General features: G+C 44.9%; 1 protein-coding gene across 2 annotated transcripts in view; it reads right to left on the bottom strand.

The window, feature by feature from the left end:
* LOC135546090 (signal-induced proliferation-associated 1-like protein 3) overlaps window positions 1-24,724 on the bottom strand; it is a 98,430-nt gene extending 73,706 nt beyond the window's left edge. For both annotated transcript variants that reach the window (XM_064974235.1, XM_064974236.1), the window contains exon 1: window positions 24,530-24,724. The gene's annotated coding sequence lies outside the window, so the exon portion shown is untranslated. The remainder of the gene's footprint in view (window positions 1-24,529) is intronic.
* Window positions 24,725-25,290: the final 566 nt, after the last annotated feature.

The following is a 25,290-nucleotide window of genomic DNA, read 5'->3' as shown; positions in this document are numbered from 1 at the left end:
GAGCAAACTAGAATGCTATTTGGCCCTAAACAGAGAGTACACAGTGGCAGAATATCTGACCACTGTGACTGACCCAAAACAAAGGAAAGCTTTGACTATGTACAGACTCAGTGAGTATAGTCTTGCTATTAAGAAAGGCCGCCGTAGGCAGACCTGGCTCTCAAGAGAAGACAGGCTATGTGCTCACTGCCCACAAAATGAGGTGGAAACGGAGCTGCACTTCCTAACTTCCTGCCAACTGTATGAACATAGAGACGCATATGTCCCTTGGATTACACATTTGAAAACAAACACAATTTTGATCAACTCTACTGGGTGAAATACCACAATGTCACAGCAGTAAGACGTATGACCTGTTCCCACAAGAAAAGGGCAACCAGTGAAGAACACAATTGTCAATACAACCCATATATAGGTTTATTTATTTTCCCTTTTGTACTTTAACATCATTACAACACTATATATTATTTTGGAACTTTGAGTGTAATGTTAACTGTTAATTTTGGTTGTTTATTTCACTTTTGTTTATTATCTACTTCACTTGTCCTTGAATTGAATGATACAGCGAGAGAGAGAGAGAGAGAGAGAGAGAGAGATACAGAGAGAGAGAGATACATAGAGAGAGATACAGAGAGAGAGAGAGATACAGAGAGAGAGATACAGAGAGAGAGATACAGAGAGAGAGATACAGAGATACAGACAGAAAGCGACAGAGATACAGAGAGAGAGAGATACAGACAGAGAGAGAGAGATACAGACAGAGAGAGAGAGAGAGATGGAGATACAGAGAGAGAGAGAGATGGAGATACAGAGAGAGAGATGGAGATACAGAGAGAGAGAGAGATATACAGAGAGAGAGAAATGCAGAGAGAGATATACAGAGAGAGAGAAATACAGAGAAAGAGATACAGAGAGAGAAATACAGAGAGAGAGATACACACAGGTGGATTACACACAGGTGGATTGTATTTATCATCATTAGTCATTTAGGTCAACATTGGATCATTCAGAGATCCTCACTGAACTTCTAGAGAGAGTTTGCTGCACTGAAAGTAAAGGGGCTGAATAATTTTGCACGCCCAATTTTTCAGTTTTTGATTTGTTAAAAAAGTTTAAAATATCCAATAAATGTCGTTCCACTTCATGATTGTGTCCCACTTGTTGTTGATTCTTCACAAAAAAATACAGAGAGAGAGCGAGAGATACAGAGAGAGAGCGAGATACAGAGAGAGAGATACATTGTCAAAGTATCTCTCTCTCTGTATCTCGCTCTCTCTCTCTGTATCTCGCTCTCTCTCTCTGTATCTCTCGCTCTCTCTCTGTATCTCTCGCTCTCTCTCTGTATCGCTCGCTCTCTCTCTCTGTATCTCTCGCTCTCTCTCTGTATCTCTCGCTCTCTCTCTCTGTATCTCTCGCTCTCTCTCTCTGTATCTCTCGCTCTCTCTCTGTATCTCTCGCTCTCTCTCTCTGTATCTCTCGCTCTCTCTCTCTGTATCTCTCGCTCTCTCTCTGTATCTCTCTCGCTCTCTCTGTATCTCTCTCGCTCTCTCTGTATCTCTCTCGCTCTCTCTCTCGCTCTCTCTCTGTAAGTAATAATTAACTTGCCATGTCAAAAAAGTCAATTGAATTGAAATACAGAGAGAGAAATACATTTGTAATGTCTTTATTGTTTTGAAACTTCTGTATGTGTAATGTTTACTGTTCATTTTTATTGTTTATTTCACTTTTGTATATTATCTACCTCACTTGCTTTGGCAATGTTAACACATGTTTCCCATGCCAATAAAGCCCCTTGAATTGAATTGATACAGAGAGAGAGATAGAGATACAGAGAGAGAGAGATACAGAGAGAGAGAGAGAGAGAGAGAGAGATACAGAGAGAGAGAGAGAGAGAGAGAGAGAGAGAGAGAGAGAAATAGCTTTAGGAAGGAGGCTAAGCCACAGCCAGGGCAGAGAGATTGAGATGAAGGGAGAGGACAGGCCAGAGAAATGAAAAATAGTGGGAAGGGAAGCCACGAAATATGACCGTCTACGCTGTCACAGTCAATCACACAACAGCTAAGAACATGTGGGACTGAATTGATTCAAAAGGCTTCTGGCATCCCACTCCCTCCCAAGCCAGTACGCAAATGTCGTCACTACACAAACAACCTGGCAACCCCCCTGTTAACACCTCCACCCTGACCCAACAGAGGTGGAGACAATTGCAGTGCTCGGTGGCACAAAGCCACCGCATCATGGCCAAGCACAGAGGGTAATCACAGATGGGGACGAGAGCATGAAAACACTGAGGTCAGCCTCCGACTTATTAACGCGGCAGTCGGACAGCCGATGGGGCTGTGTGTCCCCGTGTCCTCCACCCCGACCACCGTGGGATCACCCCCATGCGAAGATGGGCAAAACAGACCCAGCACTCGTCTCCAAACAAAGCCACCCGGTCTGCTTGAACTGACGGAAGAAGTACCACTGTAAGAACACCAGCAGACACACAAGAGCCTAATTGATTCCGGGAGTAAATAAGGTTGAGGTTCAACCACACAAGGGTTCAATCTTTGCGGTGGGAGACTTGCGTTCATTTCTGGCCGTGACGCAGACACGCACAAAACTATAAAACATTACAGGTTTTCCACGGGCTTATAGGTGGGAGAAGCATTTGTCTCAGTCCTGCCCTTCTGATCATCCTCAGATGGGCAAGGTGGTCATAACTTGCGGCGGTGGTCATAACTTGCGGCCTGACAAGCCCAGGCAGAGGAAGGGGCTGCAGTGGAGAGGTTCCCTTCAAAGCATCTCTGACACGTGCAGTTTACGAGACTGGCTGGTCTCTTTTATGTTGCCGTGGAAACCGAGACACACTTTTACCATCACACCCTTTACTATTCATTGCCCTCTCAGTACACCCCCCCCCCCTATATCCTTCACTCGCCAACTCTTCCCTCTGCTGCTTCCTCTACACCTCCTTGACTCTGCTGTGCAGACTCTTTACATCCTTCACTCTCTCGGGCAGCCAGCTGGACAGAGTGAGTGAGTGAGACAAACATACTGCCCAGGGCTCAATGGGTGGCCGTTGCCCAAGCAAGCGGTTTGCCGTTGGTGTGTCGCATTTAAATAGCAGCCACTCTCACGACGCAAACATTTTAACCACACACACACATTCATGTACACAGGAAAACCTGTGAGAGCTGTCAACGAATGCAATCAAAAACCCACCCACTCACCACTTAGAGCTGTGGTTAGCATCAAGTGTTTTATAAATGCAGACCTGGAGAACATTAGGAACAGGTGTCACATCTCAGGCGGAGAGTAACAAGAGTGGATGGATGGAGATATATATCGCTCTCTCTCCCTCATACACACATACATACATACACACACACACACACACACACACACACACACACACACACACACACACACACACACACACACACACACACACACACACATATATATATGAATGGTGACAGCTGCCACAAGGGGACAGTACACTAGAGAGGAAAGCCTCACGTTGGGAAAAGAATGAAAGAAAATCCGTCTCTCACTCCCATTTCTCTCTCAAAAGATATTTGCCAGTTTGTTTGTTCTCACGCCAGAAGGCAGGCACTCACAAAAGCCAATATTGACTGTGGGCAGCCTGGGCTCAGCCTCTGTACTGCTGGACCACATCACCTTGGACTCCAACTCAAAAGGCTGGATCCAGTGTCCAAAGCCACAGTGCAACCACTCCAGCCTGTTACTCTGGGGAGAACAAAAATCACTGCTTATGGCATGACAGCTCCAAATCCTTTTAGGTTAACTGTGAGTTCCGTGTTTCTTTAAATAGAGACAGCCCCGGGTGTTGGCAGCAAGGTGAAAATTCCAAAGAGACTAATCCCGATTCAGTTCTTGCAGAGCTAGGGTTAGGGCGGTTGGGGAAGATCTGAATTTGGGCATTAGTTCTAGGTATGGTGAAGCTGCCATGGCATAGAGACCCCTAGGTGAGATGGCAATAGGGTCTGTCTGGACAGTCCATCCCTGAGGTAGCCAGCACCAGGCCATCTGTCTTACCAACAGAGCCATGCTGTGCCATCCCAACATGGAGCGACAGACAGGGTGATGACGCAGGTCCCAATACGACTAGAGCACACCGTGGCCCATACGCTAGCTTAGCTCTAACATAGCTCGGCTCAGTGTTACAAATTGGTGTAAGAAGTCGTCTTGAGGAGACGTTGCTGTAGATGCTGACAAAAAGTTCACGCCTGCCCGATCCCCTTTTCAGCCTGTAGAATGCTATGCTGTCCACCGTGCTCTCTCTCCCCAAGCCCCACTTTCAAAAACAGAGTTTTGGCATGAACAAACAACTTCGCCAAGGCTTTCTCACACAAGCAGGGAAACCCGCCTTTGCACCAGTAAAACCTTGCCCTTGTTCCCCGGTTTCTTTCGCTCTCTTTCTCGCGGTCTTTCCCCCTCTCCTGTTACGTGCTCCTCATTAGCCTCGGTGGGAGCGGAGGGGAGAGGGAGGCCGAGAGATCGACGTGGAGAAAGAGAGAGCGATATGGAGCACGTCCCGGGGCTGCTCGGGAAAACAAGGGCGACCCGGATTCCGGCGTGACTGCGGAGGAGCCATGCGGCGCCACGCCGAGACGGAAAACCCACAGTGACGGGCCCTTGCTACTGAATCGCCCCTCCAAGCCTCTGCTCCCTTCCATCAGACCTCCACTGATGTGTGAGCACCCCACACTCACAATGTCAGATTGGGCTATCGACGCTGGGTTGGGTAGGCTAACGTCTTTGGCAATAATCATAGGCCGTCCTAACAATGCGTGCGCAGTTCAGTTCGGGCACGGCACTACCACTCATTACCCTGGCGACCGTCGACATAGAAGGAAAGAAAAAGACAGAATGCAAAAGAACGTTGTGGAACGAGCATGTATTTATTAACTGTGAGCCCAGCACGGCGAGGAAAACAGACACACAGTGGGAAAAACCAATGAGGAGACGAGGCTGGGGCTCCAGACGTAAATAAACACGTCTGCCTGCCCGCTTGTGTAGAAGAACCAACGGGGGGGGCTCACTCCAAAACCACATCGGGGCTCTTCGCTAGCGTGTTGACGACCAGGAAACAACCAGACAAGTTGTGCACATAGCGCGTTTACGAACACGCCTCACAAACACAGGCGCAAACAAACGCACACAAACTCGAAAAGGAAGTTGGACAAGAGCACGATCGGTAAGCAAAAACCCCTTGGCTTGAGGATTAAAAGCACTAAGCTAGGCGTTTTGTCAAGTGTTAAAACAGATCCCTCGCTTCATAATCTCTCTGCTCTTGCCCTCCTCCTCTGTGTCTGCCAGGCCTTACCCCGAGAGTCCAGTGAAGCAGCGCGACTACAGGGGGCCCCGGTTTTTCGATTAATTAGGTGTAACGACACCTAGACACACACTTTGACACACACATGCAGAGAAGCACAGAAAAAACACGGCCACAACTGCCTTGCACCCAGGTGTTACGGGTTTTACTAGGGCCTGTTCTTCCTCGCTCACACCTAACCTAAATGTGTGAAAGCCGGGGCCAGGCTGGCCCAGTGGAGACATTCACCCTCCCCAGTCTGCCTGTTCCCAGTCCCAGGGACCAGAGTTATGTTGACGGTGTGTGTCGTCATCACTCGGTACACCCACGCAGCTCCCAATGCGAAACACACACACAGTACAGACACACCAACTTAGTCCCTCACACATGTGTCTTCAAAGACTGTTACACAACACAGACACACAGACATCTCCCCTGCTGTTGCTAAAACAGCTTGGCAACACACTGTAACTGTAGTGCTGCTTCACAGCTGCCTTGGTTACATGTCCAAAACCCCTGAGCACAGAGCAGCAGTCTGGGCTTGCCTGCCAAAGCAAGGCAAACCGAGTGCAGTAGCACTATTGAGACTGAACGGAATCACTAGAAGAAGAAAAAGAGAGAGAAAAAAAAGACACTTTACAAACGGAATCTATAACGAGATATGAAGAATGCAGCATGGGCATTAAAACCAAGCAAACGGCGCTAAAACGCACTCCCCGTGGCACAGTACAGCGTTAGCACCGTTACACACGCAGATATACAAACGAGGCCTAGTGCACACACACCACTCCCTTGTCCTGGCCAGGTGAACAGAGGCAGGTGGTGAGCTGAGGTCTATTCAGACAGTGATATATAGACAGTCTTTGGTGAAAGATAGCAGGAGCAAGGTGTGGCTTTTTCCAATGCAGAGGAGCACTGTGTGTGTGTGTGTGTGTGTGTGTGTGTGTGTGTGTGTGTGTGTGTGTGTGTGTGTGTGTGTGTGTGTGTGTGTTTCTAGCTTTGTATGCTCCTACAAAGCCCTTCTCTGACAGGCTAATGTAGAGACAGAACTCCCACCCAGAGCTGTCAACACCCACCCTCCAGTGTCCAAGGGTCGATGCCCCTTTAAAATGAAACTCTCCTCTCTGCAGCATGTGTTTCTAATACAGAGCAACCACGATTACTGATGTCTGCTTGTTGATTCTAAGCTCACAGCATCAAAGGGAAGGTCCCCCCCCCCAGAGCCATCTCAGGCATCTCTGAAATGGAATTCGGTCAGTAATAGCCCGGTAAAGGTGTGTCCCTCTGACGCAATAAACCCGCTCGTTTAGCCAAGGGTAGTATGGTGTGAGCCTACGGCCTGGTGGTGCCGCATTCATGAGCACACGACCATGCACTTGTAAAGACACAGGTACACGTCCCACTGAACAGACAACAGCATGTGGCCTGACCTCAGTGAAACCATTTGTCTAATGAGTGAGAAAAGGAGAGTGAAGAGGGGGGGGCTAGAGAAAACAAGAGAAAGACACTGCCTAGAGGCTCCCAGTGTGGATGCCAACATTCCAGTAAAGTCCAGACATGGGAACCACTGGAAAAACACAACAGTGTGTGTGTGTGTGTGTGTGTGTGTGTGTGTGTGTGTGTGTGTGTGTGTGTTAATGTGTCCAAGGGTTTGCAAAAGAGAGAACTGCATGAATGTAAATGAGAATGCACGCAAGTGTGTGCGAGTTTTAGGTGTCTGTGTAGAGTGAATTCATGCAACTTTGAGAGGGCAAAGCTGAGAGGATCATGCCTAAGTGGCGAGGACGCTGGGTGTAGGTCTGTAGCGGTGACCGTATTACCGCCACACCGGCGGTCATGAAGGCAGTCAAATTCTACGTGACCGTGCCTGGTACGCAGGGCTCCATTGTCCCTCAGCTCTCTGACATCAATGCAAATGTATCTAACACTTCATGAGAGCCCATGAGATCATGTTGCACAACATTTCTATAGGCTATGCGATTGCACAAGAAAACAGCATGATGGGATCCTCCTCTTTTTAGTAGAGGCCATCAGCCTTCTATAGGTTAGGCCTACTATATTTAAATTCTTTTTATAGGGTGCATTACAGCCACACAAAAAAAAGTCACGTCACGCAGAATTACAATGTATTAAAAAAAAACTAAACATATATACGCAATGTTTGTAGAACAACTAAAGTTACATTAACAACTCTAAATTAAGCATATAGGAATACCTATTTCTTGTTAACTGCTCAACACAGAATAGCCGCATCCCTCAAATCATTTGGAGAAAATATCCGTTATTTTATTCTGCTTTGTTCAATTGTATCAGGGATGCAAACTGCTGAGGGCCCAAAAAGGTGACACTTGTTTTTGTTGCACTGAAACATGCAAAAAAATCCCTGCTTGGGAGAAACTAATTACACAACAAAGAATATGATATTGCAGTTAGCCATGACAGCCTTTATAATAGAATGCTTGTGACCACACATAAATATTACACATGGGGAAAAAACATCTTAAAGTAGAAATAGAATTTGCTCTATTATAGTGGCCACTTTTGACATCGATCAAGTGCACAAGTCTACATGTGCAAAAATAACATTCACTGAGTACAACCCCCCCCCCTTACTCACACATGCGTTACTGTCAACTTCAACACAACAAAAACACTATGTTTGGGCGACACTGCACATGTTTACATTGTACACTTTCTGCCTGTGGACATCTGTTCTACAATGTGCCAGCAAAAGTGAGAAAGAGGGGAAAATGTGTGGTTCTCCTTCCACATCTATAGTGGCATCCAGCTTAAGCCAGGCCCAGCTCCAGCTACACTTGATCCCTGAATCCTCGTCTACCAAGCAACGCCTCATTGTCACCTAATTCTCTCATTCTGAAAATTAACTAAATGGTTTTCACAGTATGTGGTTAAGATAGTGGTTAGCTCGTTAGCTAGTTAACATTTCACACAGATTGCCAGGGTCAAGTAAGCAACCAACGCATTATAACTTGAGGAGCGGCAAGGAGTCGTACACCGGTAAATAATATAGCGGATTGATTAGGTCACTAACGTTAGCTCATCTGATGTTGTGACGTTAGCTAGCTCACGCTAGCTGTCTGACTTTACTAGCCAGCTAATTTTCACACCATAAACTCAATTACTTGATCAGATGAGTTGTTGTTGCTCAACATTTCTCTGGCTTGCTAACGGAGAATTCGATCCAGCAAGCTGCTGTAACTGACAAGATGCCTTTCCAGAGCGCGTCCTGATGCTGGAACTAGTAAGTAAGTTAGTTGTCTCTTCTTTCTTTTAAATCGCTGGCTGCATTGCGTTCTATTGTTAAGTGAACGATTGGCTGAGCCTTGGATACAGCCAGTATTTCTCCAAACGCGCATCACTCGTTCACTTACAGCCAGTAGTGATCCAACCCCCCCATGGGATCGACACGTATCACGTAGATCACCTATTTTGGATTCAAAACGGCAAATTACACCTGAAAAGGTGACTAGTTTACATCCCTGTTGTATTCTTCATACTATAAAATAATGCCATGGAATTCTAAGTAAATCTTGTCTGCTGAACGAACTAGTGTAGCCCACAGCCATTTGGCATAGCCAGATCAGGACAACTCAGTATGCTATTCTGTCCTTCTGAAATAGACTACATTTTCTTCACATCATGCTTTAGATCGGTCTAAAATAAATACTGGATTTATTGTGAAGCTGTAGGCTATATTACATGGATGTATTAGACATTTTAAAATGCAGATGTTCCAAACGTCTGCATCGGTGGCGTGTGGGCTGTGTGTGGACTCCAGGGAAGCTAAATGTGTGTTCATTAATAGTCAATTAACGCGAGAACGCTGAAGAAACGTTGTGACCAGCCACATCCTCGGCTGAGTGTTTGTGATTCTGTATGTGGGCCAAGCCCGCTTTATTTAGGGGTGGAGTAATGGAAGTGACCTTCAGTGTGTGTGTGTCACCTGGTTACTGTGATAGACAATACATGCTCTGTGTTTGTCTGTGTCCTGTCCTCACCCTTTTCAGAGTGCTCCCATTCAGCCCGATGGGAGGGGAGCCACTGAATTGCCCTGCTAAACCAAGCACACACCCTCTCCCTCTCAGATGAAGAACAGGGACAGGACAACAGCACATTTCCTCCACTCGCACATACATTCATTCTAGCCACTCACTTTTTCCTCTAGGGGTTCATTCACACTCTCCTCCTCCAATGTGTCTTTCATGTCAACAGTTACTATAGTTCATTTTTGTTTATTTGGCTAACTTTATTTGCGAAACTATAAAGCACCCCATTTGTGGCCCAAGTCCAGCTTCTGTGACAGCATTCAAAACGTTCCTTGTATTGTCTGTTGTGACAGGGATTGTTATGTTGGGCCTCTAAAGTAGAGGAGGACTTCACGAGCCCAAAAAGTCAGACACATTCCAAAATGGACCTGGGGCTTTCCCACCCGGATCCGATATACATTAGAGACCCGTTCGGAACGGACCCGAGGATAACTAGACCAGTTCCGTATAGATCTGGTCAGATCCAGAAGCAGCAGAAGTCAATTTGTAAGCTACTTTGTTAACCAGAGCTGATAAATCACCGGGGCGAGACGCTCTAACAGGCAGAGGCGTGGCCTTGTGCTGTGTGTACTGTGAGTGAGTGACACGAGGTGGAGGGAGGAGAGACAGCAACCAACCATAGACTAACTTCTAGCTTGTTATAGCTCGGTAATTTAATCATCCAACATGATTACGTACACGACACGACCAGAAGTATGTGGACACCTGCTCGTCAAACAAGACATTCCTTTTCTGCTATAACTCTTCTGGGAAGGCTTTCCACTTGATGTTGGAACTTGCTTCCATTCAGCCACGAGCATTAGTGAGGTCGAGCACGGATGTTGGGCAATTAGGCCTGGCTCGCAGTCGGTGTTCCAACCCCAAAGGTGTTAGATGGGGTTGAGGCCAGGGCTCTGTGCAGGCCGGTCAAGTTCTTCCACACCAATCTCAACAAACCATTTCTGTATGGACCTCGCTTTGTGTATGGGGGCATTGTCATGCTGAAACAGGAAAGGGCCTTCCCCAAACTGTTGCCACAAAGTTGGAAGCACAGAATTGTCTAGAATATCATTGTATGCTGAAGTGTTACGATTTCCCAGTCCGAACCATCAAAAAAAGTCCCGACCATTATTCCTCGTCCACCAAACTTTACAGTTGGCACTACGCATTCGAGCAGGCAGTATTCTCCTGGCATCCGCCAAGCCCAGATTCATCCACCGGACGGCCAAATGGTGAAGCGTGATTCATCACTCCAGAGAACGAGTTTCCACTGCTCCAGTGTCCGATGTCTACGAGCTTTACAGAACTCCAGCTGACGCTTGGTATTGTGCATGGTGATCTTACGCTTGTGGGTGGCTACTCGGCCATGGAAATCCATTTCATGACATTCACGACGAACATTGCTTCCAGAGGCAGTTTGGAACTCTGTAGTGAGTGTTGCAACCAAGGGCAGATTATTTTTACACACTACACGGTTCAGCACTCTGCGGTCCCATTCTGTGAGCTTGTGTGGCCTACCACTTCACGGCTGGGCGTTGTTCCTAGATGTTTCCACTTCACAATAACAGCACTTACAGTTGACCGGGGGCAGCTCTAGCAGGGCAGAAATTGGACGAACGGACCATCCAATGATGGTGCCATGTTGAAAGTCACTGAGCTCTTCAGTAAGGCCATTCTACTGCCAATGTTTATCTCTGGAGATTGCATGGCTGTGTGCTATACACCTGAGAAGCTAGTTTGCTAAGCTATTTGAGGCTGCATGCGCTTTCTACCAGTCCTACAGTTACCAATAACAACATCTCCATTCAGATTATTAAAGTAGCAGCCTAATTGGCTCTTGGTCGCTGTAGCATGTCCTTCTCCTTTAACTTTGTAACTCCATCTTCCATCGATTAGATAATCTCCTAACTTGCTTTGCCACACACTGAGGCAATATCACTGTAGCGCCGCTTTGATTGGCCAACAACAACAACAAGCTACACGTGCCACTCCGCATAGGCTATTCTCGCGGAGCAGCGGCGACATACTGCTCGTGTTTTATCCACAACTCTCTGTCCATCGCGGTTGTAATCTACTACGGAGTCAAAATGTTCCCAAACTGGAGAGTGAAACGATGATGGAGGACCCTCCTATTCTGATTTATCAACCCCTCCCCACCAAACAAAACTAGTTCCCGGCTGCGCCTCGCAAAATGATAGTTTGAAATGTGCCATTTAAGATTAGAATTTTGATTACAACATGTGTATAGGCTGTAGTTGTTTTAACGGAATAACCTACAGTGTTTTTGCAGATCAGATTTAATCAACAGGCAATAGCATAGAACGCAGCGTAGGTATAGCCTATAGGACAAGTGTATTTAAAAAAACTTTTTATGTATTCATTCAGGTTCACAGTGTGGACCCGAACCAAGGTCCCCGTTCAGTACGAATACGTGTGTGCCGTTACACCCTTACTGTAGGGCTCGGTTTGGCCTCTGGGCTGGCTCGGTTTGGCCTCTGGGCTGGCTCGGTTTGGCCTCTGGGCTGGCTCGGTTTGGCCTCTGGGCTGGCTCGGTTTGGCCTCTGGGCTGGCTCGGTTTGGCCTCTGGGCTGGCTCGGTTTGGCCTCTGGGCTGGCTCGGTTTGGCCTCTGGGCTGGCTCGGTTTGGCCTCTGGGCTGGCTCGGTTTGGCCTCTGGGCTGGCTCGGTTTGGCCTCTGGGCTGGCTACAGACATCCTTTTACACCTCCTTTCATCCGCCCTCCTCTCTGTCCCGCCACCTCTCTGTCTGGGTTTATTAGCCAATCTATCTCTCCCACGATGATAACAGGGTCTACTGTTCTAGAGGGAAAAAAAACACAACTTCCCTCACGCCATCACTCTCAGGCCCACTCCTAGGGGACAAGGAGCAAAAAGGTGTCAACAGTGCACAATTATTTCTCTCTTTCCCTCATACACATATTCACAGACATTTGTCATCATTAGTGTACCACCACTGGCCCAGAGAGACATGCACACACACATCATTAGGAGAGACAACAGCCCCACCCGCTGAAACAACAAACAACCTGCGTCTCTCTCAGAAACACCCTTTTCTCTTCCTGAACATACTATATAGTATAACCACATAGCCTTTGCAGCAGCTCCATCACACCAAATCGGATTTCGAAATGGGGAGGAAAAAATGCACACACTGGTACAGTACCATAAAATCTGTCCAAATGGCATTCGTGGAATGACCACATGCTACACCCACTTCACATTAAAACAATGACTCTACAGTGGAGACAGAATCTGAACTGTGGGGAGGTGGACTGGACTGCACAAACGCATACAGGGTGGGAGGGACCTTCGCACGCCTCTAGATACATTCCAGAGCAAAAGAGCAAAACATCGCTTGAACCATAAATGGAATAGTTGAGGATGTCTTTTATTATATCCTGACCAGGTGGATTCTAGTGATGCCTACTGTCTGATTCATAGCGACAGTCATCGCCCTGACCACACAGGCCAGTACACACTCACTTACTTCCCTGTGCACACTCACTTCCTGTCCTCAAGCCGGACCTCCACTCACACAATGGGAAGGGCCAGGGCAAGCAAGAGCCAAACAACTCATCTCCCAATGAAACACAGATGGTACCGAGCAAAGATCAGATGTCCTGCTGCCCTCTCTTCATCCAGAGAGCAAACCAGCATGCAAACACAGACACACACACACACATCACTTCAACACTCCTGAACACAATCACGGGCAGCTCCATCATACGCTGCCAGTCATTCACTCAAGTAACCCGGGTCGAAGCAGCTTTGCACTTCTCGGAGCTCTACCAATGAGTGACAACATGGTGATCCCGACCATGTGTGTGGGGGGTGTACAAGTCTAACGGCGACCCCTCCTCAACACATAAAAGAGAGAGAGAATCCGCTAGAACATTTCACTCTCTGCGTGACAGGGCTCTTTGTGGAAGTCCCCTCACATCTTAACTCGCACATTGCCCTGTCCATTACGGCTCCATGTGCACGAACACGGTTTGAGAGAGAGCTAGAGAACGGGTGAAATAAAGACAGCTAGGCTTGCTAGCGCTTCTCAGTGGAAACAGCAGAGGCAAATACAGAAGAAAATGAGAACGTGAGGAACAACAAAGCAGGGGGGCCTCAGTTGCACCCACATATCCCAAGGGGTTGGGGAAATGCTTTGCCAGGGGATCTGCATGCGTGATTTGCTCATCTACCTGTTCTATTGATTCAGCACAACATCGGTTTCGAATGACCTAATTAGAACCAAGGAGGATATAAGGGGTCAGAAATCAATTCATGTTAAAAACAGCACACCAGCAAGGGCCGAGGGCATTTTAGCTTGACATTTGTTATTCCAGGCCTGGGCTTATAGCCTTCTCTGACCGAGTCACTCCTACATGTTTGGCCTTGACGACAGCGTGAGAACTCTGAGATGACCTCAAGGAGGCAGACCTATTCTTTCATCTGGCTCTTGGGGTGTGAAGATGTTTTCCCCAGTCTTACCGTATCTAACCTAACAACGCAGGGGGTCGCATTAATGTCTTGCCGTTAAAAAAAAAAAAGCTTCTTATTTCAATATCTGCTCAGATTAATTTTGTGCTTCAGTTGCCCTTTCTGCTCTCTTGAGAATTCACTAAGGGGTACTCGATCAGCAGACAGCGCTCCGACTAATGTGTCGTTACTTTTGTCTGGTACTTTTCCCTGTGTTGCCTACTTTTCCTCGGGGAAAATGAAAGATTGAAAGGAAATGTCATATTTACCAGCACCAGCCCACATAGAGTCCTGTGTGGCTCAGTCGGTAGAGCATGGCGCTTGCAACGCCAAGCGTCGTGGGTTCGATTCCCACTGGGGCCACCCATATGTAAAAGTAGTGGCCCCAGCCGACTTGTAAGTCGCTTTGGACAAAAGCGTCTGCTAAATGGGATATATTATTATTATTATTATATGTGGAAATGGCATGATTCTATGTTTTGTAGAGAAAGATAAGTGCTTTCAATGACGTCAACCAATTAGCAGGCAACGCCTACTCGCAATTGGTCAAAATCACAGCCAATCATACGACGTCATTGGCAACCCTTCTCTACGACTAAACCTAGAAACGTACCATTTTCACATATGTTGATGTTGGGGTGGTGCTGGAGATGATGAATATGGAGTAGAACAATTCTGAAGCAAAACATTAGGAAACGTATCGGACTCAGGTTTTTTTTTGCAAAAAGAAAAGACCTTGCTTTTTCACGAGTTAATTTACTGGTGTGGCTGCTAGCCAAACAGTGCTGCACTTCTGTTGTCACATGATGAACAACGCTATTTTCTGCCAAATGCATTCCACTAATATACACTCCATGACCAAGCGTATGTGGACACCTGCTCGTCGAACACCTCATTCAAAAATCATGGGGATTAATATACACAGTTTGCTCTCCCTTTGCAGCTATAACAGCCTCCACTCTTCTGGGAAGATTTTCCACTAGATGTTGGAACACCACGGAGACTTACTCCCATTCAGCCACAAGAGCGTTAGTGAGGTCGGGCACTGATGTTAGAAGATGAGACCAGGATCGCAGTCTGCATTCATACCAACGGTGTTCTATGGGCTTGATGTCAGGGCTCTGTGCAGGCCAGTCAATTTCTTCCACACCAATCTAAAAAAAAAACAGTTCTGTATGGGCCTCGCTTTTTTCACGGGGGCATTGCCATGCTGAAACAGGAAAAGGCCTTTCCCAAAACTGTTGCCACAAAGTTGGAAGCACAGAATCATCTCTAGAATGTCATTGCATGCTATAGCATTAAGATATCCCACTGGAACTAAGGGGCCTAGCCCAAACCATGAAAAACAGCTCCAGAACATTAATCCTCATCCACCAAACTTTACAGTTGGCACTAAGTATTCTGGCAGGTAGCATTGTCCTGGCATCCGCCAAACCCAGATTCGTTCATCGTACTGCCAGATGGTGAAGCATGATTTCACCGCCCCCAGAGAATGTGTTTCCACTGCTCCAGAGTCCAATGGCGGTGAGCTTTACACCCCTCTAGCCAACGCTTGGCATTGTACATGGTGATCTTAAGACTTGTGTGCTCCAGACAAACAGTTATAGTGCTGACGTTGCTTCCAGGGATGGTTTGGAACTCGGTAGTGAGTGTGCAACCGAGGACAGGCGATTTGTACGCGCTACGTGCTTCAGCACCCGGCGATCCCGTTCTGTGAGCTTGTCTGGACTACCAATTTGCGGCTGAGCCATTGTTGCTCCTAGACGTTTCCACTTCACAATAACAGCATAACCTGGGCAGCTCTATCAGGGCAGAAATTATACAAATGGACTTGTTGGAAAGATGGCATCCTATAACAGTGCCATGTTGAAAGTCACTGAGCTCTTCAGTAGGGCTATTCTACTGTCAATGTTTGTCTATGGAGATTGCATGGCGTTGTGCTCGATTTTATACATCTGTCAGCAACTGGTGTGGCTGAAATAGCCAAGACCACTCATTTGAAGGGGTGTACACATACTTATGTACAGTGCCTTGCGAAAGTATTCGGCCCCCTTGAACTTTGCGACCTTTTGCCACATTTCAGGCTTCAAACATAAAGATATAAAACTGTATTTTTTTTGTGAAGAATCAACAACAAGTGGGACACAATCATGAAGTGGAACAACATTTATTGGAGATTTCAAACTTTTTTAACAAATCAAAAACTGAAAAATTGGGCGTGCAAAACTATTCAGCCCCCTTAAGTTAATACTTTGTAGCGCCACCTTTTGCTGCGATTACAGCTGTATGTCGCTTGGGGTATGTCTCTATCAGTTTTGCACATCGAGAGACTGAAATTTCTTCCCATTCCTCCTTGCAAAACAGCTCGAGCTCAGTGAGGTTGGATGGGAAGATGTGAACAGCAGTTTTCAGTTCTTTCCACAGATTCTCGATTAGATTCAGGTCTGGACTTTGACTTGGCCATTCTAACACCTGGATATGTTTATTTTTGAACCATTCCATTGTAGATTTTGCTTTATGTTTTGGATCATTGTCTTGTTGGAAGACAAATCTCCGTCCCAGTCTCAGGTCTTTTGCAGACTCCATCAGGTTTTCTTCCAGAATGGTCCTGTATTTGGCTCCATCCATCTTCCCATCAATTTTAACCATCTTCCCTGTCCCTGCTGAAGAAAAGCAGGCCCAAACCATGATGCTGCCACCACCATGTTTGACAGTGGGGATGGTGTGGTCAGGGTGATGAGCTGTGTTGCTTTTACGCCAAACATAACGTTTTGCATTGTTGACAAAAAGTTCAATTTTGGTTTCATCTGACCAGAGCACCTTCTTCCACATGTTTGGTGTGTCTCCCAGGTGGCTTGTGGCAAACTTTAAACGACACTTTTTATGGATATCTTTAAGAAATGGCTTTCTTCTCGCCACTCTTCCATAAAGGCCAGATTTGTGCAATATACGACTGATTGTTGTCCTATGGACAGAGTCTCCCACCTCAGCTGTAGATCTCTGCAGTTCATCCAGAGTGATCATGGGCCTCTTGGCTGCATCTCTGATCAGTCTTCTCCTTGTATGAGCTGAAAGTTTAGAGGGACGGCCAGGTCTTGGTAGATTTGCAGTGGTCTGATACTCCTTCCATTTCAATATTATCGCTTGCACAGTGCTCCTTGGGATGTTTAAAGCTTGGGAAATATTTTTGTATCCAAATCCGGCTTTAAACTTCTTCGAAACAGTATCTCGGACCTGCCTGGTGTGTTCCTTGTTCTTCATGATACTCTCTGCGCTTTTAACGGACCTCTGAGACTATCACAGTGCAGGTGCATTTATACGGAGACTTGATTACACACAGGTGGATTTATCATCATTAGTCATTTAGGTCAACATTGGATCATTCAGAGATCCTCACTGAACTTCTGGAGAGAGGTCCGTTAAATACAGTTTTATATCTTTATGTTTGACATCATTTGAGTCAATTGGAGGTGTACCTGTGGATGTTTTTCAAGGCCTACCTTCAAACTCAGTGCCTCTTTGCTTGACATCTTGGGAAAATCAAAAGAAATCAGCTAAGACCTCAGAGAAAAGAATTGTAGACCTTCACAAGTCTGGTTCATCCTTGGGAACAATTTCCAAACGCCTGAAGGTACCACGTTCATCTGTACAAACAATAATACGTAAGTATAAATACCATGGGACCACGCAGCCGTCATTCCGCTCAGGAAGGAGACGCGTTCTGTCTCCTAGAGATGAACGTACTTAGGTGTGAAATATGCAAATCAATCCCAGAACAACAGCAAAGGACCTTGGGAAGATGTTGGAAGAAACAGGTACAAAAATATCTATATCCACAGTAAAGCAAGTCCTATATCGACATAACCTGAAAGGTTCGCTCAGCAAGGAAGAAGCCACTGCTCCAAAACCGCCATAAAAAAAGCCAGACTAAGGTTTGCAACTGCACATGGTACAAAGATCGTACTTTTCAGAGAAAAGTCCTCTGGTCTGATGAAACAAAAATTGAACTGCTTGGCCATAATGACCATTGTTATGTTTGGAGGAAAAAGGGGGAGGCTTGGAAGCCGAAGAACACCCTACCAACCGTGAAGCACAGGGTTGGCAGCATCATGTTGTGGGGGTGCTTTGCTGCAGGAGGGACTGGTGGACTTCACAAAATAGATGGCATCATGAGATTGAAAATTATGTGGATTTATTGAAGCAACATCTCAAGACATCAGTCAGGAAGTTAAAGCTCGGTCGCAAATGGGTCTTCCAAATGGACAATGACCCCAAACACACTTCCAAAGTCGTGGCAAAATGGCTTAAGGACAACAAAGTCAAGGTATTGAGTGGCCATCAGAAAGCCCTGACCTCAATCCTATAGAAACAATGTGGACAAAACTGTAAAAGCGTGTGCAAGCAAGAAGGCCTAAGCTTGTGGGAAGGCTACCCGAAATGTTTGACCCAAGTTAAACCATATAAAAGCAATACTACCGAATAGTAATTGAGTGTATTGTAAACTTCTGGGAATGTGATGAAAGAAATAAAAGCTCCACTATTATTCTGACATTTCACATTCTTAAAAAATGTGGTGATCCTAACTGACCTAAGACAGGGATTTTTTACTAGGATTAGTGAAAAACTGAGTTTAAATGTATTTGGCTATGGTGTATGTAAACTTCCGATAATTGTGTGTGTGGATGGCTAGTCGGATGGATCTGCACGGGTTTATACGACACCTCCAGCAGAATTTTATTCTGACATCTGCTATGGGCTAGGGCATCTCGAAGATATTCCATACACCGGACTGATGGCAGATTTTAGGAACGGAATGTAATTGGGCCGTTCTGTGGCTCAGAGGGAGTTTTCTATAAGGCCTGCCTCGTGCGAGCTAAATTGTAATGAGACGCTTCTGCCATTGATCCGAACGCGGATCTGGTGGCATTTCTTAGTAACCCTGGAGCCAGGCATTCTTTGGAGGGGTAGGTTGTGGATTTTGCTCAATGACAAAGTTTATTTTTTGAACATAGGATCAATGTTGATCACAGTTGTTTCTTGTTGAAGAGGTAGCAGCTAACATTAGCTTGCTATAGCTTGCTATTGTGTTCCTCTGTTTTGTAATGACTTTGTGGCTATTTCTTTCTAGTTGGCAAAATAAGTGAGAGAGATTTTGTTTGTGTACTGCCATATGTCACTAACATTGCCAACTCACTGGTATGGGCTAGTAAATATCCTAAACCTAGCCAGCTACACAGCGATAGCCGCAAGCTAAAATCAGGGAGAGAGGGAGGAACGAATTCACATTCTGCTTCATCTACTTCTGGCTTGCTAATGTTGACTCAAATATGTTTTTCACATGGAATTGATTAAATTTGATTTTTATTCTATAAAGATTGTAATTGTGTCAATATGTTGTAAAAATTCTAAAAACAAATCCTCACAGCTGTTTTCCATACTAAAAAGTGAAAATGTTACTTGGTGGCCACAAGCTTACAATGGACATACAGTAAGCTACAGGCAATGTTCCTCCACCATGTGACCATGACCATAACGATCTTGCGTTCAGGACTTTCCATCAGTCTTTGTGGTTTTTATATGCATAGAGCATAAATTGTACATTTATAAACTAACAAATAATTTTTCAAGTTAGAACTCATGAATATTAGTTATTATAAAAACTGGGTGGTTCGAGCCCTGAATGCTGATTGGCTGACAGCCGTGGTATATCAGACCATATACCACGGGTATGACAAAAGTTAGAGCATTAAAACTAACTACATTGGTAAACAGTTTATAATAGCAATAAAGCACCTCTGTGGTTTGTGATATATGGCCAATATACCGCAGCGAAGGGCTGTATCCAGGCACTCTGCGTTGCGTCGTGCTTAAGAACAACCCTTAGACTTGGTATATTGGCCATATACCACACTCCCTCGGGCCTTATTGCTTAATTATTTGAATGCACAGAGATACCGTGACGAGTTCCTGAGGCCCAATGTCGTGCCATTCATCCACCGCCATCACCTCATGTTTCAGCATGATAATGCACGGCCCCATGTCACAAGGATCTGTACACAATTCCTGGATGCTGAAAATGTCCCAGTTCTTCCATGGCCTGCATACTCACCAGACATGTCACCCATTGAGAATGTTTGGGATGCTCTGGATCGACGTCTACCACAGCGTGTCCCAGTTCCCGCCAAAATCCAGCAACTTCGCACAGTCATTGAAGAGGAATGGGACAACATTCCACAGGCCACAATCAACAGCCTGACCAACTATTTGCGAAGGAAATGTGTCACACTTCATGAGGCAAAGGTGGCCACACCAGACACTGACTGGTTTCTGATCCACGCCCCTACCTTTTTTTGAAGGTATTTGTGACCAACAGATGCATATCTGCATTCCCAGTCATGTGAAATCCATAGATTAGGGCCTAATGAATTTATTTAAATTGACTGATTTCCTTATATAAACTGTAACTCAGTCAAATCTTTAAAATTATTACATGGTGCATTTATATTTTGGCTCAGTATACATAAATATCTGTTAGGGTCCATAATCTGCTACATGGACTTTGTGGAGTTGCAGGAAATTGGTAAAAAAAAAAAAATCTATTCAATTCAGCCTCGCCGTCCACCCATTGCCAAACACCCTACCACACCCACCACCTAAGCCCCCTTTCATGCAGAAAAACCCTTGTTGTAGAGACGTATAGCCCTAACAGCAACCTTACTAAGTCCTATAACTCTGTTTAAAAGCTTTGTGGACAGTGGGACATTTCTCCCTCTCTCAGTGCAGGGAGGACACTGTTCTGTGGCGAGGAAGGTCTACTCAACATCTGTGTTTATCCTCCAGCTAAAACCAACAGGCTATATTTACCCCAGTCAAACAGGCCTGGGGAAAGCCTGCAGGGGAATAACCACTGGGTCTGGGAGGAGTGCTCGCTCTCCCTCCCTACCCGAAAAGTGAATCTATAAAACACCTTGGGGGCTCGTTCCTGAGGGAGTGAGGAGAGGGGATGATGTTTTATGACAGTGCAGGAGCCATAAAGTAGATCCTAATTTTAACGAACATCCTGCTCCTTTTTTATATAACTCAAACTGTTGAAACTGTCATACATGCTGAGTCACAGACGGGCTTCAAGGGACGGCCAATACTTCAAAGAGATTCTGTGAGCAACACTGGTGCAGGTGGGTTAATGCCGATTGCATGCCATGTATTTATATTGTAAGATCACAACGTCAATCGCAGATAAACACTTTATTTATTTACTCTGGATGTGAGCGATATGTGCTCAAATCAACAACAACAACACAAAATGCACAAACGTACGATGCTCTCTCCAGCACGATGAGGGCCAGATGGTATCCCTAGCCCGAGGCTTGCTTCCTCCTCTCGGAGCTGTGATGCTACACTAATGAGCATGATGGATCAGTCTGTCTGCCGCATCTTATGTGACGCCGTGCAGTATAATTGTTCATTTCTATTAACCTTTATTTAACCAGGACGTCCCCAGGGGTCAGGGAGAAACCTGGCAAGAAACAGTATAGATCTAAAATAACAAAACAGAGGGAGGACTACCCGTGTGGTGGTTATTAAGACTTAAACTGTGCTATTGGAATAGTAGCTGAAACGGAAAAATACTAAGTGGAAGATAAAGAAATCAAATCGATAGGGCTTGTGTCGTCTACTTTTAGAGAAGACACCCGACACTCAATCCATGTTCGATTCATCTGATGAAAATTGTTTTAACTCAACAGCTGAGTAACATGCTGACCAGCTGTTGCAAAAATACATTTACACATACATGCTATTCAATCATTGCAGCGACAGCGAGCGTCTGCATGGCTAGGCGTTAAAATAGAAGTTGGTTCTATTTGACGCTCGATGCGCTGCAAGTCCTGCCTCTCAAATTTCCTTATTGGTTTTTAGGAGCATATACCCACGTGGGTGATTGAAAGATGAACTGACATCCACACTCCTGTCGGTTGTAGTAATGCACCGTAAAGTTGGTTACCAACCGCCATATAAAAGTCCAAAAAGGAAAAAGAAGCATGTAGGAAGGAGGAGAGATGACGAAAAACAAATGAGGTTTCTAGTTTTATCTGTGGATGAGTTGTCGGAGTAGAGGACCTTGTGCATTTCAGGCAAAATAACAACCCAATGTTTATATCTCAGGACAAACTTGATAGCAACACCAGGACAAATTAGCTATCAACAGCAAGCTAGCTAAATTGCCTTAAATGTTTAATGCTTTTCGGCCTGTGAATATAATTGATTCAGAGTTTGTTTTGATATTTCAACCAGCGTGTCCTGACCACTTCTGGTGTGGGTGAACAAAAATAAACGTGTGAGCGATGCATGAGTTCGACGAGTCATCAATGAGAGGGGTGCGTGAATCATTAGGTTTACAGGTTAGAATGCAACAGGGGTCACCCAGATACAATTCCCTTTGTATTTTAAAGTCTTTCTACTTTATTTATAATGTAAGCCTAATCATAGAGACAGCAAGAAACTACGGCATATTCATCAAGATCATTTTGAACAGTTCCTTATGGAACTACATTGGGAAGCACTACTACGGGTCCCAAGTAACCACAGATAATTAACATAATAAATATAACATTTTGTTCAACCAAAACATGCTGCTTTTAAATTATTTAAAAAAAAGTTAAGCTTTTCTCTCCAGAGGTGATTTAAGTCACTAATTATTTTAAAGCCGTACAGAAATGTTATCTTTCAAAGGCAATAAAGGCAGCATACAGTAGCCTATATGAAATGGACTAAATCAAAATATAACTATCAAATTTAGCAATTCAGCAACAATAAACTAGTCATCTAAATAAATACCCCAAAGCATGTAAATGGCATAATATCACCTCTTAGTTCAGGTTTTAATTCAAGAACTTTAGTCAAAATATTTTCACATCACAGAATGAAGAAATAAAATAGTACTAAAATGTGTATTGGTTAGTTTCACCACTGTTGTGAGACATTGATAGAAATTCCCTGATGGAAATGATCCAAAAACGAAGTGTCTCAATTAAAACACCTGTAAAGTTGAAGCAGTCGGGATGAATGAGGGGATCTGAAGTTGGAATTAGAGGCACCTGGTCATGGTTAATCAACTTTAACTGTGGTATTCAGAACTTCACAAGCACGTATTGCCTTTCTAATGTAATTTCCTTCAAATTTAGTGAATAGGCCCCTGAGGAAACTGAAGACGTGATTAGTGTAACATTAATGAGCTGATCTGAAACCCTCTGTTCTCAGAAAGCAGGGAAGTTGGTGGACTTGACCTTTTCTCGCCGGTCCTGGCATTATCGTTATTCTATTAGTCACGGAGAGAAAGCAACCAAAATAAATTGTTAAGCACCGTCATATCTATGCTGCCCTCTGCATTAAAGGTCTATCCTAATATTTGATGTGTTATTTCCTGCAGGCATTCAGTGCAGCATTCAGTGCACGTGCACAGGCACAGTGCCCCCCCCCCTTCACACCCACCCACCAGATGACTTTGAACAAAGTAGATGGATACCTTTGAATCAAGAGGATATTTTAACGTCACACTAACTCAATTCCAGAGTTACAGGTAAACTACAACTGCCTAACAGATAAGATTGGTCAGGTGGCAGACACAACTGACCTTAACATGTCACAATGACAGCTGATCAGCATTGACACTAATGTGTGCAAACAGGTCAGCATGGCTAGCAAATATTGGTGAACTTTGGAGGTTTAAGTTTCTATGATTGAATGAAAGATGATTGATTGAATGAAAATCAGTAAGACCACTTATGAGGGCTTTAGTTAATAAAATGATCTAGCTAGTTAGCATGCTAGCCAGAGTCACCCATACTAGGCACAACCACTTTCAGTGACCTAGTTAGTTAACTAGCTCGTTCGTAAGATTTTACCCGTGAATCACACAACACCAAAACATTTTTGTCGGAGGCTGCCAAACACGAAACGTATAAACTACCCAACACAAATCACCTAAAGAAAACAGTGTGTTTTGTGGGCAATTCAATCAAAACAAAAATGAACCCACGTTAGCAACTTTCTACTGCAGCACTTTTCAAAATTCTAAACTCGATCAAACTAGGCTTGGTTTACATTCCCAAATGTTGTTGCGTTTCACTTAAGGAGACGATTGTTCCATTGTCTGGAACTTGTCATTTTACCACTGCCGCTTGGCCTTTACAAGTGTGATTAAATCAAGTCGAGAAAGTACAAACCCGGAGTACGCAAAAAATTACTATGCGCCTGCGTATTGGAAAGACGGCGGACCAGGAAGGATTGGGCTTTCTTTTTAGTTAATAAAACATGATTTCTGAGGCCGATGTACCGTGTTTTTAACTAGTTAACGGGTTAATATGGGTCTAGGTGAGACGTATATCCCCTGCGTGTTTAGAAAGGTGCAACGACGATAAAAAAAAGAACCCGTGGTATGCAAGTTGTTGGCTGCATAGCAGGAATGAAGTTATAGCTCTCCGCTGGCCAGTTGCAAGCAGTGAGCAATGGTAGCGAAACGTTTACCCCGCTAGCCGACTCGACACTTTTCAGTGAGCAATGGTAGCGAAACGTTTACCCCGCTAGCCGACTCGACACTTTTCAATGTTTGTTGAGGAGCCCGAACTATTACTCAAAACTACTTTTGAAATACGACTTGGGAGTGTTTTCTTACCTCTCGACGTTCTCGCACTTTCGACGAACTTATATCCCGTTAGAAATCCCCAATCCGAGGGGAAACATTGATGAACAATATAGTGGACTGCTTGTTTCTATCTCGCTCGCAAACGTTGCCAGGAATGCCCTCTCGGGAGTCCGATCACACAAGCCAGGCGAAACCACCGCGCTGCGCTTAGCAAACGATCTCACGCCGCATTGCGCCTGTGCGAGCATGGTTGTTGTAGTACCGATAGTAACGTGTGAAGGGCAGTGTTCTACAACCATAACATAGACGCGTTAGTAATGTTCATTGCAAAAAAATGCAATGAGTGCTGTCGCAGCAATGTCTCGAAGAAACAACAGCGCTGCTCAGAAATACGCAGTTGTGTTTTTGTGGTATAACAGTTTCTAGCTACATTTGCCTGGAAAATAATTTCGCATCACGTTCATTGTCTATTTGGGGTTGTTGGTTATAGAGTTGGAGCCTACTTATTAGTAAATAGCGCAACCTTGTGGCAGTCAATTATAATCAAAGTATTTTTACACGTAAACACAAATAGTGGCATACAGCGTTTGGCTATTTTATTTTGGACCTGAAAACACAAATCCCATCCTCTCCACTTTATATGCCTGCCAACCACTATGACGCAAACGTGTCGTTTTACTATTAAGCTGCGTTACATTATTGCTACGTCATAATACGCCAATTTTTCAAGGAAATATAATAATGTAGTCTGGTTTTGTATAGATTTTTATTTATATACTTTTTCTTAAATA

This window comes from Oncorhynchus masou, chromosome 9 (genome assembly GCF_036934945.1).
Source record: "Oncorhynchus masou masou isolate Uvic2021 chromosome 9, UVic_Omas_1.1, whole genome shotgun sequence".
In the NCBI taxonomy this organism is placed as follows: domain Eukaryota; kingdom Metazoa; phylum Chordata; class Actinopteri; order Salmoniformes; family Salmonidae; genus Oncorhynchus; species Oncorhynchus masou.
The sequence above is the reverse complement of the archived record's forward strand: the minus strand, read 5'-3'. Positions and strand labels throughout refer to the sequence as shown.